General features: G+C 48.9%; 1 long non-coding RNA gene across 2 annotated transcripts; it reads right to left on the bottom strand.

Moving 5' to 3' along the window:
- Positions 1–12,415: 12,415 nt before the first annotated feature.
- LOC125758684 (uncharacterized) lies at positions 12,416–15,218 on the bottom strand. 2 transcript variants are annotated; one of them, XR_007416306.1, is made up of 4 exons: positions 14,962–15,218; positions 14,805–14,899; positions 14,283–14,355; positions 12,416–13,495 (listed from the first exon to the last, which is right to left on the bottom strand). It is a non-coding gene; the product is annotated as an uncharacterized LOC125758684 (long non-coding RNA). The 2 variants fall into 2 exon arrangements; XR_007416305.1 differs by having other exon boundaries at positions 14,805–15,218.
- Between the last annotated feature and the right edge of the window lie 1,091 nt (positions 15,219–16,309).

Below are 16,309 nucleotides of genomic sequence, written 5' to 3' on the forward strand. Positions count from 1 at the left end.
AGCAACATATTGCCACGCACACTTCTTTTTTATTGCTATGTAACCGGTTCGTTACACGCATAACCAAGCTGCCTTTCGCAAACCGCGCCCGAATGTCTGGGAACCTTCCAGATTATTTTAGAATCGTCTGATAGGCTTGAGTGCGCAAACGCGAAGAGTTGAGTTTATTCTGTAACTAGCGCGGCCACCAGCGATAAGACTCGAATGTTCGATGCCGCATGTATAAATGCCGACGCGCCTAACCGCAGATCAGATTATCGACGGCCAACGCTCTGTTCGCCGCTGTCAGTGTACATCGTGTTTGCTTGTAGTTTGACTTTTCGTTTCCCGGACGCGGGTTCGCCCAAATAAAGTGTTTCGTCTGGAACCCGCCGTCTACTGTCTTCGTCAACGTCACGACCACGTGAGAATGTTACGTACTGCAAATAAATTCCCGTTCACCGCGTTAGAGAAAATGCGTGGAGTCATACGTCGTACATAAATTTCAATCCTCCCATCACTGAGGAATGAATCTGCCACGTGGCAATTACGAATCTCTAAAGGCTTTGGCATAGTGCCGACCTAATCGCCATCTAATCAACCGAGTCTGTCCTATACGTGTACTCAGTCGGACATTGTTTAAAATGCAGGCGTCGGCTTTTATACATGGCTTGTTGAAGGTTCCCGAGTAATCGCTTGGATTCGAGAATGTGCTACACAATTTGTGTAGCGCATGAAGAAGGTGGCAGAAACAACTTTAGAATCATATCACAAATGCTATGGCGCCGTCTCTCGGCGACGGCGCCGATGAGCTTCTCTTTCGGACGCCCGAACTGCATTGCCCTCCTCACACTATCGCCATAGTGTCCACGCTCGCTGTCACCTTTCGCCGAGTTTGTTTTCTCGGTTACGGTGGGCGAGGCACGCCAAAGCTCAAAGCAGGAAAGGGAGCCGAAGAGGTGCACTCTGAAAGGTGCACTTGGGCAGGTCACGTGATGCGCAAGACAAATAACCGATAACCAGTGAGAGCGACGGAACCAAGGGATGGGAAGCGGAGCCGAGAGGAATACAGAGTTAAGTACTGTGACGAAGAAGTTGGCAGGTGTAATACTGAATCATTTCTTGAAAACTGAAGACCATTGGGTGAGGCCTACGTTCTGCCCTGGACAAAGAGTAGGCTGAGAAACACAATGAAATAAAGTCACAGCATATCCACGGAGTGAATGATGATGAGTGGGCGAAGCCGCGGAGGTTCATCGGTAAACCGTGAATCTTCCGTGAATTCTGCCCAGTACATCATCACCGACGTGAGATCGGGCGCGTTTATACTAAAGGTTCGATGAGAGTTATGACGACTTGCAGCTCACTTTAATTTTACATGTACGCTGTGAATATTCATTGTTTAATCACGCACAGGAGAAATCGCACACACGCACTACCTTGGAGGTCCAAATCCAGTGCATATATATACAGGGTGGTCAGTGAACGGTTGTGCAGCGCGAGCGGTCGGTTTTTTCAATCAAGACGCGGCCGCGACGCTGCCTGCGTCGGCGCCGCTGCGCCGCGAGGAGAAAGAGGGGGAAGAGTAGGAGAGGAGAGGGCGATACATATCACGTACTGTCGCAGCGCATTGTCTTTAGGGAGCCTTCATGTGTGCACGCCCTCTCCGTTTTTAAGACTGGTTACACACTACTACGACGGGGACGAACGGGTGCCGCTATAAGGAGCTCCGCCCCTAATAAAATTTGCTCTCATGTGATCACATGAATACCCTTACCGACGATATGCACGCGTGCTAGTGAGAGCAGGAAACATTCTTCTACGCTACAAACAGCGAACGATGTTTTTATGTTAACATGAGGAACGCTGCCGTACAAACGTACGATATTTTTCATGGTTAGAGAGGAGTGTTGCACGCGCCACAGGAAATGGCTTCACCGTGAGGTGAAATTGGCGCTTGATGACGTCCCGCGTATGGCTTGACTAAAACATGTGTATAACCTCCCTTATCACTAATTATTCAGTCCGATAACAAGCGCAACTAATTTTTCCGTTCTTTTTGTCAAAGCTCTAATTGAGGGATGCTGGAAACAGACACAGCAGCTGCCTTAATTATCGAGGAAGTGATACTTATAAATCATTACAAGCATGCTATTGAAGCCGGAGAAAACCGCTTTTTTTAGGAACTTGGGAGAGCAATGGACAGCACTCGGCAAATATTCTCGAGTGGAATTTACGCTCAAGAAGATTCTTTTTCTAACATCCGCAAATGAGCAACTCGCGTGCATGGCCCGCAAGGCTGCTTCATTACGCAGGCGGAAGGGATGAGATTGTTCGCTCGGCGATGTCGCTTACCTGCACGCTGCGCTATCAGAGTTGCTCGCATAGTAATGCCGTGCAATGAGCCATCTGCGGTATCTAACAAACAACCTGCGGGATACAACACTGCATATCATGCAGATGTACATCAACTAACGAGAGATTTCATACGTCCTCTCTGTTTCCTCTTTATCTTGATGTTTTCGCATACCTATTTTTGTCTATGCTCACTGGACTTGAACGTAATAGATTTCTTGAATTTTCGGTATTTCTGTAATTTATCACTTGCTTTTTTCACTCAGCAACGGTAACTGCAATTTTATTACATTTATTCCGTAAATAATTACGTTTAAACATTTACCTTATTCACAGCACGAACTGCAAGACGATATGAATTGCAAAAGGAGCTAAAGCGTGCAAGCACGGACCCAGGAGAAGGCACAAATGCCGGCAATCAACTGAAAGGGCTCACTGCGGCGGATAGTAGACGCGAACACTCATCTGCGCATGCGCATGCGGAGGTATTGTAGCGCCCCCTGTCAATCCGGAACGCGTGGGGGTCTACGCGAAAGATAACTGCGAAGGCATTTCATTTCTTCTTTATGTAATGAAGCCTATCGATAGAAGATGAAGCACAAGAGCCTAGGTATAAAGAAAAGGAGGATGGAGTTGTAAATAAAGTGAGTGCAACCACATAAATAATCTACGCAGTAGCAATAACAGGCTCTTTATATTTGTGCAGTGCGCTGACGGCACCTTGTGACTAGAATGTATTGAGATAATTTAAATGCCTAGTACCTGATCACGTAGTGTATGTTCGCTTAGTATGGGCACTTGGCCATCGTGTAAATCAAACGACTGATGCACTGGTTAAAGCGTCGTTCGATGGACCAATTATTATTCTCCCTACACCAGCTGTTGCCGGAGCGGCTAGGTTTCGGAGGCAAATGATGATGCGAGAATTCTCTATACTGACTTCAAGAAATTCCCGGGATTTTAATCGCCTGTTGAAGACCTGTAAAAGCACGTCATGTCATACTAGAGGTATTGAAGTTATAATGGGCGTTTTTCATGAGGCGCTGCTCAGACCTGAAAAAGGCCCATTAGTAGGCTACTCTGTCGTATTCCATCATTGAACTTTTATTTATAGAGACCTGGTCTGGTACCCGCCGCTTTTGTAGCGTTAGCTACACTTGCCTAGCCGGAGCCGATTTCGCGAGCATCTGCGCATGCGCGAGGATCAGTGATGCCACACAGCTGGCTCACCGGAGCCGGCATCTCACGCACTCTCCGCCACCGCCGCGCGCGGCTCGCCGCTGCTGGTCTGCGCATTCGGGAGGAGTGGCATCGTGGCCATGGCAGTCACACTGGCGCCGGCGCGCGCGCAGCTATTCGCCTTCGCTGTGCAGTCGCCGTCTGAGACTGCTCTGGAGACGCTTGATAGCGCCTCTGACTGGCGTTTGCAGGTCGGTAACGCCATGGAGAAGGAGAACGCAAATGCTGCTCAACGGCGCAGAAGAGCCGAGAAGCTTATCTCATCGGATCCCGAAGTAGTTGCCTGGCAATTAGCGGTTCAGCGTACTAAGAGTGAACAGAAGAAGGCTAATAATCCTAGACAATCTGGAAAACGCTAACAATAATCAGCTGAACCTTTGCTAACGCTACGCATATCCTGGCATAGCCGAGCTAAGTCAATGCAAACTTCTTTGTTCTTATTCTAGGGAAGATGAGACAATAGAACACTTTCTGATCTCTTGTCGATGGTTCTCTGCATTAAGAGAGTAATCTCCAGAAACACCGTTACGCAGAATTTGATTAGATCTAGCACTTGCAAATCCCTAGGTGCACGGACCCTTGGGCATAGCGACGGGAAAATATGCGAGGCCGTTCAAGATTTCATAGCGCAGTCAATGAGATTTACTCTATAACGGCGAATCGCAAATTTCCTGTTCAACCAAAGCAGGCTGCATTATTAGGAGCTGGCTCACCGTTCAAGATTTCATAGCACAGTCAATGAGATTTACTCTATAACGGCGGATCGAAAATTTCCTGTCCAACCAAAGCAGGCTTCATTATTAGGAGCTGGCTCACCGTTCAAGATTTCATAGTGCAGTCAATGAGATTTACTCTATAACGGCGAATCGCAAATTTCCTGTTCAACCAAAGCAGGCTGCATTATTAGGAGCTGGCTCACCGTTCAAGATTTCATAGCACAGTCAATGAGATTTACTCTATAACGGCGGATCGCAAATTTCATGTTCAACCAAAGCAGGCTGCATTATTAGGAGCTGGCTCACCTTTCAAGATTTCATAGCACAGTCAATGAGATTTACTCTGTAACGGCGGATCGCAAATTTCCTGTTCAACCAAAGCAGGCTGCATTATTAGGAGCTGGCTCACCGTTCAAGATTTCATAGTGCAGTCAATGAGATTTACTCTATAACGGCGGATCGCAAATTTCCTGTTCCACCAAAGCAGGCTGCATTATTAGGAGCTGGCTCACCGTTGAAGATTTCATAGTGCAGTCAATGAGATTTACTCTATAACGGCGGATCGCAAATTTCCTGTTCCACCAAAGCAGGCTGCATTATTAGGAGCTGGCTCACCGTTCAAGATTTCATAGTGCAGTCAATGAGATTTACTCTATAACGGCGGATCGCAAATTTCCTGTTCAACCAAAGCAGGCTGCATTATTAGGAGCTGGCTCACCGTTCAAGATTTCATAGCACAGTCAATGAGATTTACTCTATAACGGCGGATTCAACAAAGATGAACGCATACCAACTCGCTCAAGCTTCCATTCTTATGCATTTTCAGCGCAGCTTAAGAAACTAGGGTCCTTAAAATTACGTATGTATGCATTTTCTATTAAAGGAACACGCCACCTAATACTTACCTAGTGATGTTGCACCTCAGATATGCATGATATTTACTTTTTGATCGACAACGTTCACAAGTATGAACAGCCGTACCAGTTCAAGACGGCTGGCCCTTCGGCAAGTGGTTCAACTTTGGCCGCGTGGCTGAATCGAGGGACGTGCCGACAAACAGAAAGACAGACAGACAGACAGAAAGACAGACCAAAATTTCTGCGTTTAAGTTCCCCAAGAAAGACTATCGTCTTTAAAAACCGACCGCTCGCGCTGCACATCCGTTCACTGACCACCCCGTATATATAGGCACTGGGTTTTGACCTCCAAGGGAGTGCCTGTGTGAGATTTCTCCTGTGCGTGATTAAACAATAAAAATTCACAGCGTACATGTAAAATTAAAGTGAGCTGCAAGTCGCCATGACTCTCATCGACCCTTTGGTATAAACGCGCCCGATCTCACGTCGTTGATAATGTACAGGGCAGAATTCGCGGAAGATTCACATATGGCGCGTGTCATTGGTGCAAGGCAATCGTTCGATTTAGTGCGGCGACGTACGCTAGGGGGAACGTTGTAATAAAATCCGCTCGCTGCTGGCGCGCTTTCACTTTTGCTCGGAGTATTCACGGTTTACCGATAATATCCTCCGGAGCTTCGCCCCACTCATCATCATTCACCCCGTGGATATACTGTGAATTTTTTTATGTTTCACACTTTCCTCTCGGTGCTCTTGGATGGATGGATGGATGCTATGAGAGTCCCCTTAATAACGGGGTGGTGTCATGTGTGCCACCAGGCACAAAAAAAAAACAAAAAAAACATGGTTGATCCCTCCGTCATAGGAATCGGAATTACACGAAAGTAAAGCGTGCCCTTAGAGAAGTAACTGAATGTTTACTGTACATTGATATAAGAGAGTTGCACACTGTATATTGATGTCTGGCAGCTATAGCACCGTTTAACTCGGATGCACCCACTTTTATGATTGATGGTACATCTCCATCCCGACGACGAACGTCCCTGCCTAATGGTTAAACAAACCCTTGTGGCAGCTGTAGTAGTTAACGGTGAAAGCGTAATCAGAGAACTACTTGTGATAGCCAGAAGAGCGTCTCATATCGGACGCAGAACTTGGTCACCATCACGCGGTATGTTATTATGTGATTGAACACCACGGCCGGACTAAAGGGAAACGCAAAGCGCGTCGAGCCGCCCCGGTAGCCCCGCCGCGATTTCTCTAGGGGCGACCGCGTGAGCGGGGAACGCGGTGTTACAGCCAGGTGAGGCAGGCGCGCGTCGCAGAGCTATGGGCGACGGCGACGCTTTTACGACGCTAAAGGCTCTGATATACTCCGGCGTAGCGTCGACGAGCGCGCGCGCGCGTGATGGCGACGTTACGTCAGCAAAAAACAGCCCTCTATAGTCCGACGTCGGCTGACCACCGACGCGGCCGACGGCTGCTGGCGCGCTTGGGCGTCGCTCGGCGCCGAATAGATGCTGCTGCATTTCGCGCCGGCCGCGCCGGACTCGCATGCACAGGAACCTGCTTCGCGGGCTGTTTCGTCGGTTCCCGGCAGGTGGCGCGAGCGTTCTTCGCTTTACTGCGCATGCGCTCCTCTAGATGCGATTGTAACGGCGCGTTGGAGCCGGCTCGACTGTAGCGGAGACCGATTTGCGCTTGGCGTAGCGTCGCCGGCTCGGCGTGACGAAACGCAACGTTTTCGCGGGCGCTCGCGTCGAACGTCGGAGTATAACAGAGCCTTAACTCTAACGACGCTTGGCTCACCACCTCGCGGTGTGTTAAGGCATTGACAAAATTGAACTTCTGTTGAAAACACGCCGAATGGGAGGGACGTGTAACGCGTTGCAGGTGCTAATCGCGGAGGTCACAGTAATGAAGAATTGCTTTACTTAACCGCTCCCAGCGGGCAAGACCACCCCGCCGACCAGGAGAGTGGTAGATATAAAAGGCGCGTTTGTAAAGCTTGTAGAGTATGTGGCCGTGGCGCAGGTCTGGTCTCGCCAAGCTTGGTGTGCGGACGCATGATGGCTTGCTCCGTAGACGGCGTTTCAGCGGCCGCGTCTGGCCGCTGTTCGGGCCCGCCTGCGGGCTACAAGTTTGTTCTGCCAACTTTGCCGAAGGACGAAACAATGAAACCTTGTGTTTTTCTGCATTGTGACGTCGGCGGAAGACCGTACAGGATTGAGGATTTCCGAACACCACTGGAAGAACTGGGTGTCATCAAAGCGGTGAGTGGCATTGGGCCCTACCAAATGAGTCATGTTTGGATGGTCAAGCTACGTTCCTCAGAAGCCAAGAATATGCTTTTGAGCAATGGCGGAATTCAAGTGAAAGGGCGATACTGTGCGGTTATTGACCCTGTGAAGCAGGAGCTTACAGTGAAGGTACACTGGGTCGCTTTCGACGTGCCTAACGAGGCTGTTCGAAAAGTGTTGAGTGAGTACGGTGACGTGAAAGAAGTCAAGCTAGAAGAGTGGAGCGTACCAGGTTTTGAACAGGCCGAGTCGACAACTCGCGTCGCTCGTATGACCCTGCATGAGGGCATCACTGCGGACGAGCTGCCGGATCTTTTCAAGTTTCAAGGAGGAGCAGTTCTGGTAGTGGTGCCAGGCAGAGCACCCAACTGTCTGCGCTGTCGAATGAAAGGGCATATCCGCCGTGATTGCCGAACGCCGAGATGCACCACATGCCGCGCTTTCGGTCACGAACGGCAGGATTGTGTGCGCACTTATGCCACGGTGATAGGCGCCACGCCAAAACGGCAGGATATCCATGACTTAATGGATGAAGTAGAAGCGGAAGAGGCAGCTTCGCCAACAACCAAAGGAATTATCGAAACAAGCCAGGGCAGTGGTTGTGAGGCGGGAACGCTGGCGGCGCCGCAGGAGGCCGAAAACCGACGCTCGGAAAAGGAGAGTACTGCACCTGTAGCCACTGAGCCTTCGGATGAGCTGCCGGTGGCGCGTCCGGTGGTGCGTTCGTGTGCAACGCGTCGAGACGCATCAGTCAGAGAAGGCGATTACGCAAAGGTGGAAGGCGGTACATCAGTAGACGAGACTGAACAAAGAAAAGAGACGGATAAGGTCAAGGGAGGCAGCTTTGGAGGAGACCAAGGCGCGTTGGTGAAAATGGATGTGGACCCAGCGCTTGTAAAGAGACGCCGTGAGGAGGATGACGCGGAACCCGAACGCGAACAGCGGCAGCTTGAATGCGAATGGAAGAAGGCAACTGGAAAGAAGGGGAAGTACGTTCCCCGCGCCCGAGCAGCGTCGCTAACCCGCGGCAGCTGCTCTGACGAGTGAAGAATGCAGGCTGTCGGCCCCGCCGGTTAGCGCTAGGCTCCCGGCGTCCTTTCAAAACGCAAATGGCGGCGCCTAATGTACCCCTTCGCGTGGCCACTCTGAATGTTCGCGGGTTGGGCGCAAGACGCAAGCAGTATCAGCTGAAGCGTCTGGCGCACGACCTAGACCTGGGGGGCGATCGGAGATCTCTGTACTGCGCCGTTCGTTCGCGTTCGTTCTGGGGTGCTATTTTGTAAGCGTTCTGTCACAGAACGGAGGTGGAGCGTTCTGTGAGCTGCACGGGATTGGTCGAGGCTCGATTCAAATTCAAATTTAATATGTATTGTTTGACGGTCCAAGACGTGAGAATAGCCTGAGAAAGCCATAGAACGGTCACGTGACAGCCACAGAACGGCCGGAGACCTCCTCGTTCCGTCGACCTCCTCTCCCCGTTCTGTCAACAAAAATGGATACAAAACGGTCTCCGGACGACTTGGATTGGATCCAAACGTATGCGCGTGGGCTGAGGAGAGGAAGAGCGGCTTCACGCGCCGACTGGTATTCAGCCATCTCCCTTTTGCGACAGTTTGCGAAAATGGCGTCTCCGTTCTCGTTCATGCCATTTCGTGTCGCCTGCGTGGCTCCTGCAGTCACGCAGAAACGAAGCCCCGAGGTAGAAGATGCGTTTGACGTGATGACAAGAGGAGTTCTGGCGGCACTTTCTTCTGAATAACGGTTCGAATGCTCGCGCTGTTCAAATATTACTACACGTGGACAAATACTAGAAGTATTGGTTGGAAGAGCGTGGTAGCCATCGCCACTATCAACCGTCTCTCGAAACTGTGACACCACCTAGCGCTATGTCAAGATGCGAACATAAATAAATTGTTAAAGCAATCACGCTCTTCAATTTAAAGCCTTGAAAAACAATGTCAGACAATATTAATGTTCAGCTGTAACAATTTCATATTTTTTCGTGCGCTGAAAACATTCCCAAAATTCCTTAGCTAGCTATTGGCTGGTTGCTCCCTCTCGTTCTTCCGTTCGGTCCCCGCCTCCGTTCTGTGACAGAACGCGTACAAAATAGCCCCCCTGATGATCGCACGCGATTGGCTGAAGCCGGACAACTCACGCCACTCTAAGGGGCGTGGCCATTTCTTTTTTTTGCTTGATGTTTTCTTTTTTGGTGACGTCATGCCGCGTCATAACGAGCATGTCGTCTGCTAAAAGTGAACGGAGTGCGAGACCGTTCGCTCGCGTTCTCTCGAGCGAACAATGGCGTCGCACGGCATGTATTTCGAGTGATGCGGTGGTTGCGGCTGCCGCAACAGCTGATTTTGAGAAAATGGCGCTTGCAACGGTGCTTCCTTGCTACGTTGACGTTTCTCGAAGCAGATGCAGAATGGTAGGAGGTGCGAAATGCGTTTGAAGAGATGAGCGAGCGTGAATTTCGGCGTCGCTTTCGTTTCTCGAAACGTACTGTACCTTGGTTGTGCGACGATCTCGGCCCCCTCATCGGGTGCCAACGAACCAGTGGCATTTAAACAGAGCGGAAGGCGTTGTGCGCGCTGAGATTTTTTGCGATCGGATGCTTCCAGCGAGCTGTCGGCTGCGAGGAATTCAGCGGCCTGTCGCAGTCGTCCGTCAGGAACACGCCATTACTGTCGTTCGCGGGCAAAAACGGTGGGTGGCCTTTTCCGGAGACCACAGACGCGAAGAGCGAACAAAGGCGGCGTTCGCGCGGCTCGGGCAGATTCCCGTTGTGGTCGGGTGCGTGGATGGTACGCTCATCGCAATCCCGAAGCCCCATGGCCTGAGCTCCGCGGACACGACGCATTACATGTCGGGGAAGGGACTCTACGCATTCAACACCATGATCGTGAGTATTATTCATGCATTGCATGCGTAGCGAATTGTTTCATTTATATCGCTTAAACTTTCCGCTTTACTGAGGCTGTTGCAACCGAGTATAGTGGGAGCGGTATTTTCGATCTATCCAGAACGGGAATTGGTTCGTTTCAGGGCACTTCGCTTAGGATAAGCGATGAAATCATGTGACGCGGAGTACACTTTGGTTCAGCGGCCTGCACAGTGCATAATATTACCGTTGCTCGTTCGCCATGTGTACCCGAAGCTTGATTCTCGATTTGTATTTGTTGAGATTAGCGCTCCCAGAATGTGCCGTAGTATGTCCTTATTGTTCATTGTCGTGATGGACGTTACATGGATCAATACATGGATGGATGAATAAACTTTATTTCGGTCCCTCGGAACGCGCTCTAGCATGTACATTAAATACGCATTGTTTCATAACCCTTTTTTCAGTCGAAGTTTTTCGTGTTGTAGATATTTTGTGGTACATTGCCTTAAACATACAGCAGTAATTTGGTTAAAAGGCTTTGTTGGCTGGAAGATGGGTTGTTCCAAGCAGTAAACATGCAGACTACCCTTCGACACTGCATTGTCCTCATGTTAGAACTTATGGTAGAAGTCCTACCCTGTCGATGATTTGTCCATAGCTATGTTTCAACAGTCAGTAACAGTGAAGACAGATGTAGTTACATTAACATAATACCCAACAGAAAATTAGGTGGGTAGATGAGATTAAGAAGTTTGTAGGTATAACGTGGCAACAGAAAGCACAGGACCGGGTTGATTGGCGGAACATGGGAGAGGCCTTTGCCCTGCAGTGGGCGTAGACAGGCTGATGATGATGATGATGAATATCCAACATTGTACCCAAGGTCATTTATGGGTACAATTTTGACTGAATTGAATTCTGCAGACATGTGATGCCGACCTCTGGATGTCAGTCCATGTTTCCTGGGGTCATGTCATGACTCGTCGGTATGGCGGGGGAGCCCTCTCCGTCAGCACCTGGAAGCAAAACTTCGGCTTGCTTGGTAAGTGCTGTCAATGCTTGCCACATTCAAGACGTTATCACTACAGCTGTCATGCCGACCTCGTGCAGGAGACTCCAGCTATACATTAGAACCGTGGTTCCTGACACCAGTGCCCGGACGACCAGCTCGTGGCACCCCTGATAACCACTACAAGGCCCACACCGCCATGCGCAATGCTGTGGAGTGGTGCATCGCTGTAAGCTTGTGCACAGCTGCTCAAGCATCATTGCTGCTTGTGCAGCTCTGCACGACATTGCGTTGGCGGCACATGAGCCTGTTCTCGAAGGGGACGATGACGACACCGACGATGCTGAGCTGCTGCCAGCAGCAGCTGAGCTACCACCACCACAACGGGAGCCAGCAGCAGCGCAACCGTGTAGTGAACCTGTTTCGAGAACCGCAGGGCCTGCATGCTTGAGCACCTGTGCAGTGTACGCCGCCGCCTGCAGCGACCTCGGCAGCATTGTGTGGTGCGTGTTTGTCTTTGTTCATTGTGTTTGTCACTGTGTTTTTTTTTTTACTACATTTCAAATGTTTGCTACACATATCAACGAAACAGCGTTCTCCTATCAATGAATAACCCCCTTGAATAGGTTGGCAAAAAATGTGAAGCTCACCCTGACTCACTCGTGAAATATATTTTGCTCTTCGGGCTCACTCGAACTCAGACTCACCAAAATTTTCCTCAAGCGGATTCACTCGGACTCAGGCTCACTAAAATGTTTTCACCCGGACTCGAACTCACCAATGTATTACTCACTTGGACTCACAGCTCGATCTGAATCTGAGTGAGTCGACTCATGAGTGAGTTTGCCGACCTATGCCCCCTTGTCACACAACATCATGCTGATGAAATGCTTCGACCAGGTTGTAAAATATGGCGCTTCACACTAAGCACAAGTGAGAGCTCAACTGTGAATGGCACATGGTGCCATTCACAGCCAAAGTGGTAACCTGAAAAGGCTGTTTGAATCAGGACAGCAACATGCGGTAGCTTTAGTGCAACAAGAATGGTGCCTGTAAATGAAGTGAACAACATGGGTGGTGTCAGAATTGAAATTTTATTACAAGTATCACGAGCAATGCACATAAAAAGCAAAATAAATAAATATCCCTTAAATTTAATGCCAAGGAAAAGAATATAAAAGTAGCTTCCTTTTATAATATACAAATGGAGTTATTACAAAGTGCCTGCTGCTCCTCTGCAGCAACACACGCGTCTCGCAGCACGAAAGTCATTGTATTACATGAAAACAAGGCACAGTCGAACCGGTATTAATCGAACTCGCTAAAAAATGCAAGTTGTTGGTTGCTGATATGTCTTCCTCTATTATTGATTTCTGTTTGTACCCAATCCTATTGTCTAAACACTTCTAAGCAACAGAACACGTATTCGTCAACTATTTTTTGGTCTTGCAATATTTCAAAATTGTTGTGCAACCTAGACCGTTCACAAACGCATTTCTTTTTTTCTAGGATGTGTAAAAATCGATAGAAAACGTACAGTGTGCCACAATATTCTACACGTATACACTATAAACAAAGATACACTACAGTGCACTATGTGCATATACTACAAAATTGCTGAATGCATGACTTTGTATAATGAGATTTAAAAAAATGACATGGCAAAACATGATTTATAAATGAAACCACACTGTGCTATGCACATGTACTACAAAACTGCTCAATGCATCACCTCACACGATGAGATTAAAAAGAAATGACATCGCAGGACACGATTTACCATTGAGCTACACTTTACTATGTACAATGAAACAGCACATCAGTGCTTCTGGTATGCAGAAAAAGAAAATTAACTGAGAAAAAATTGCAGGGCACCATTGAAGCAAGCCAGCGTATCATAGCTCGTGATGTGAACAAAAATAAATCTACATATATGTACAACTAGTCTTTACAAATCACTGTGCAGGTGCCTTCCGCTGCAATGAGGGCCCGGGCGAGGGTACCAACGCCTTGCAATTCGTGGACCACGTCACCGAGAAGTTGAACCTGGCGCAGCTTTCCAATGATGCCTGGCCCTGCCGCCTGGTGTTTGCGGCTAGTAACTCCAGCGCCTCGGCCTGCCGGTTGCCCCCATCTCGCAGCTGCGGCATGAGCTGGAAACCAAGAAATGTGTTGCCATTATCATCTATAAATTTCCTGCTACCGACTCTTCGCTGGAAGCTTCTGTTCGTGAAGAGTTTCAGTGTGTGCAACAATTTCCTCTCTGTTGAAAATCCACTGACCCAACGGCATCCATGAATGGTGCTTGGTTCACCGCACAACCAACGCACTTCATTTGGACAGACCAAAGCGGTGCCGGAATTCATTTTCGCTCATCATGTCAAACGCGTCTCACGCCTCTAACCACCTCTGCATGAGAAGCAACCAAACAGCCCTTTTCAGGGCTACACAATCGTTTGCCCGGCTTTACGCGATGACCGACACAATCTCCTTCCGAAACCCTAGCTGCTGCAGTATGCAAAACATACAGCAAGCAGGTGTAACACAGGTGCAAACATGTGCATTTGTGTATGATGGCTATGTGAAAAAGTTATATAACGAGCTTGCTTTTTGAACAGTATATTTAGCAATAGCACATTTTCAGTTTCACTTTTGAAGCAATTGACAAAATAGGGAAACATTTCAAGATGTTGAACATTTTTGCAATGCTACCTTTTTGCTACATTTCACCATAACTGCAAGGCAGGACACCTGTTTATTCCATCTGACAGTTATGCATACAACTAGCTCCTGCAACCGTTTGCCAAATTTTTTTGTGCAGCCTTTTGTCTTTATGCCCACAGATGTCATCTCTTCACAAACATATGCCTGCACGCATGAGCATCACCTGAGAGCATGTAACACCATCTACAGTTAATCAAAAACATTAGCGAAACTTACGAGTTGGGGCACGGGGAAGATCCTGGGCCACATCCTCTTCAGCCACACCAGTAGCAGCTGGAGCAGGGCTCACCTGTTATAGTAAGAAGTTTCTTGATTGACACACTGAGTGCAATAAGAAGTATGGAGTGGAAGTGGACAATAGCAATGCTTTTTAAAATGTTTCAACAGCGGCATGCTATGACACACAGACTTCGGAGAGAGGGATGGAGGGAGGCAAGCCTACTGGCTACGCACCTCACTCGACTCGAGGGTCTGAGAAATGGGTTGGAACACGTAGGGTGCTCTAATGAGCTTCGAAATATAGTTCACGGCTATTCTTTCGTCATCACCGCAAATGTGGCTGTTTCGCATTCTGTTCTGGGCGGCGCAACGTGTTAGCACCTCGGCTAACGCGGCGGCCGGGTGATCCACTCGATATTGTTTGAAAAAGTAAAACTAACAGCGCGTAATGGCTCGAAGCAAACGAGCCCACTTGTTCGCAGCATACAAGTAACAATGATATTCTAAGCCAGTGCTTACCGATTCAGACCACCCGAACTATGGGCCTCGCACACTCGTCCCTGTCAAGCACGACGCGGCCGCGGTAATCCGAAATCTGGCCGCCTCGGGTGCCGCTGTAAAGCACAAGCGGGACGTGTAAGATGACCGACCACAATACAATTGTTCTCGCACTCACCTCTGCTGCCCTCGGAGTTTGGCAAGACCCTGCTGCGAATAGTAGCGCTCATTCCTCCATCGGGCCTGCCACTGGGCCCTGGTGTTACGCGCAGGGACTTCGTTCAAAAGCGCTACCAGCTCCTGCCACATGTCGTCCCGGTCCTCCCTCGTGAACGACGGCTCCAGCGGGCACGACAGCGTCGCGATCTGTGGGTGCTCTTTCACAAAAGCCAGCAGAAGCTCCTTTTGACGATCCGACACCCGAGAACCAACGCAGACGTTACGATCGGACGACATTTTGAAACTGCGTCAGCCGCTACTTTCTCTTTTTTTTTTTCGCGTGCGCGACACCATCTAGCGACGACGTCAAAAAAAACTAACATTATTAAATATCATCACTCAAAGCTGTTGCTGTTTGAAAGAGTGTTTGAGCTTGAGAAGCAAAAACAATAATTTTCTGTAAAGTAATTATATTTATTAAAAGGCGAGAAACGCTTCACGGTCCCTGTGCCGACGTCACAGGATGCGCGTCTACTTCCGGAAAGCTGTCCGCTTCACGATTGGCTGTTCTCTTCCTCTCGGCGGTTCTAGGCGGGAGAGCTGCGCCTCCTCTCACTTTTGTGACGTAGGCACCGCAGAACGAACGCGAACGAACAGAGATCTCCGATCGCCCCCCTGGATGTGCTCGCGGTTCAAGAAACTAAGGTGGAGAGTGAGAATCATACTGACAGCATGATTGCACCCTTTCGCGCCTATTACTCCATGTGCGTGAGTCATGCGGTGGGCTCCTCCGCAGGATGTTGTCTCCTACTGAAGAACTCAATCGGCATTGCAGTAGAGAAAGTGGTGTCTTGTGGCCGCGGTAGATTTGTGATGTGTGATTCCAATTTTGCTGGGTGTGCTTTCCGTGTGGTGTGTGTTTATGCACCTACGTTGCCCAAGGATCGTTTGCAGTTCTTTCAAGATATATCTCATATGTTAGACTGTGATAGAGCAATGATACTCCTTGGTGATTTTAATTGTGTTTTCGAAGCTGATGACCGTTCTACAGAATCGCGTGTCAGTGATGCCAGTTCAGTGTACTTAAGGGAACTAATTGGCAACCTTCCTATGGTTGATGTGGCTTATACAGCTCTCGGTGGAAAACGTCGACACTTTACTCATTTTCAAGGTAGCAGTCATGGTAGGCTCGACCGAGCTTACGTGACCTCGGAACTAGCATCCAATTGCAGGAACTACGTGGTGAAACAAGTAACGTTCAGCGATCACAGTTTGGTTATGTTCGAGATAGGGTACAAGACCAAAAAGAAAGTTGAATGGGAGCTTTGGAAGTTTAATGAAAAGCTGTTGGATGATGAGGAATTTCT

Source organism: Rhipicephalus sanguineus, chromosome 5, assembly GCF_013339695.2.
Source record: "Rhipicephalus sanguineus isolate Rsan-2018 chromosome 5, BIME_Rsan_1.4, whole genome shotgun sequence".
In the NCBI taxonomy this organism is placed as follows: domain Eukaryota; kingdom Metazoa; phylum Arthropoda; class Arachnida; order Ixodida; family Ixodidae; genus Rhipicephalus; species Rhipicephalus sanguineus.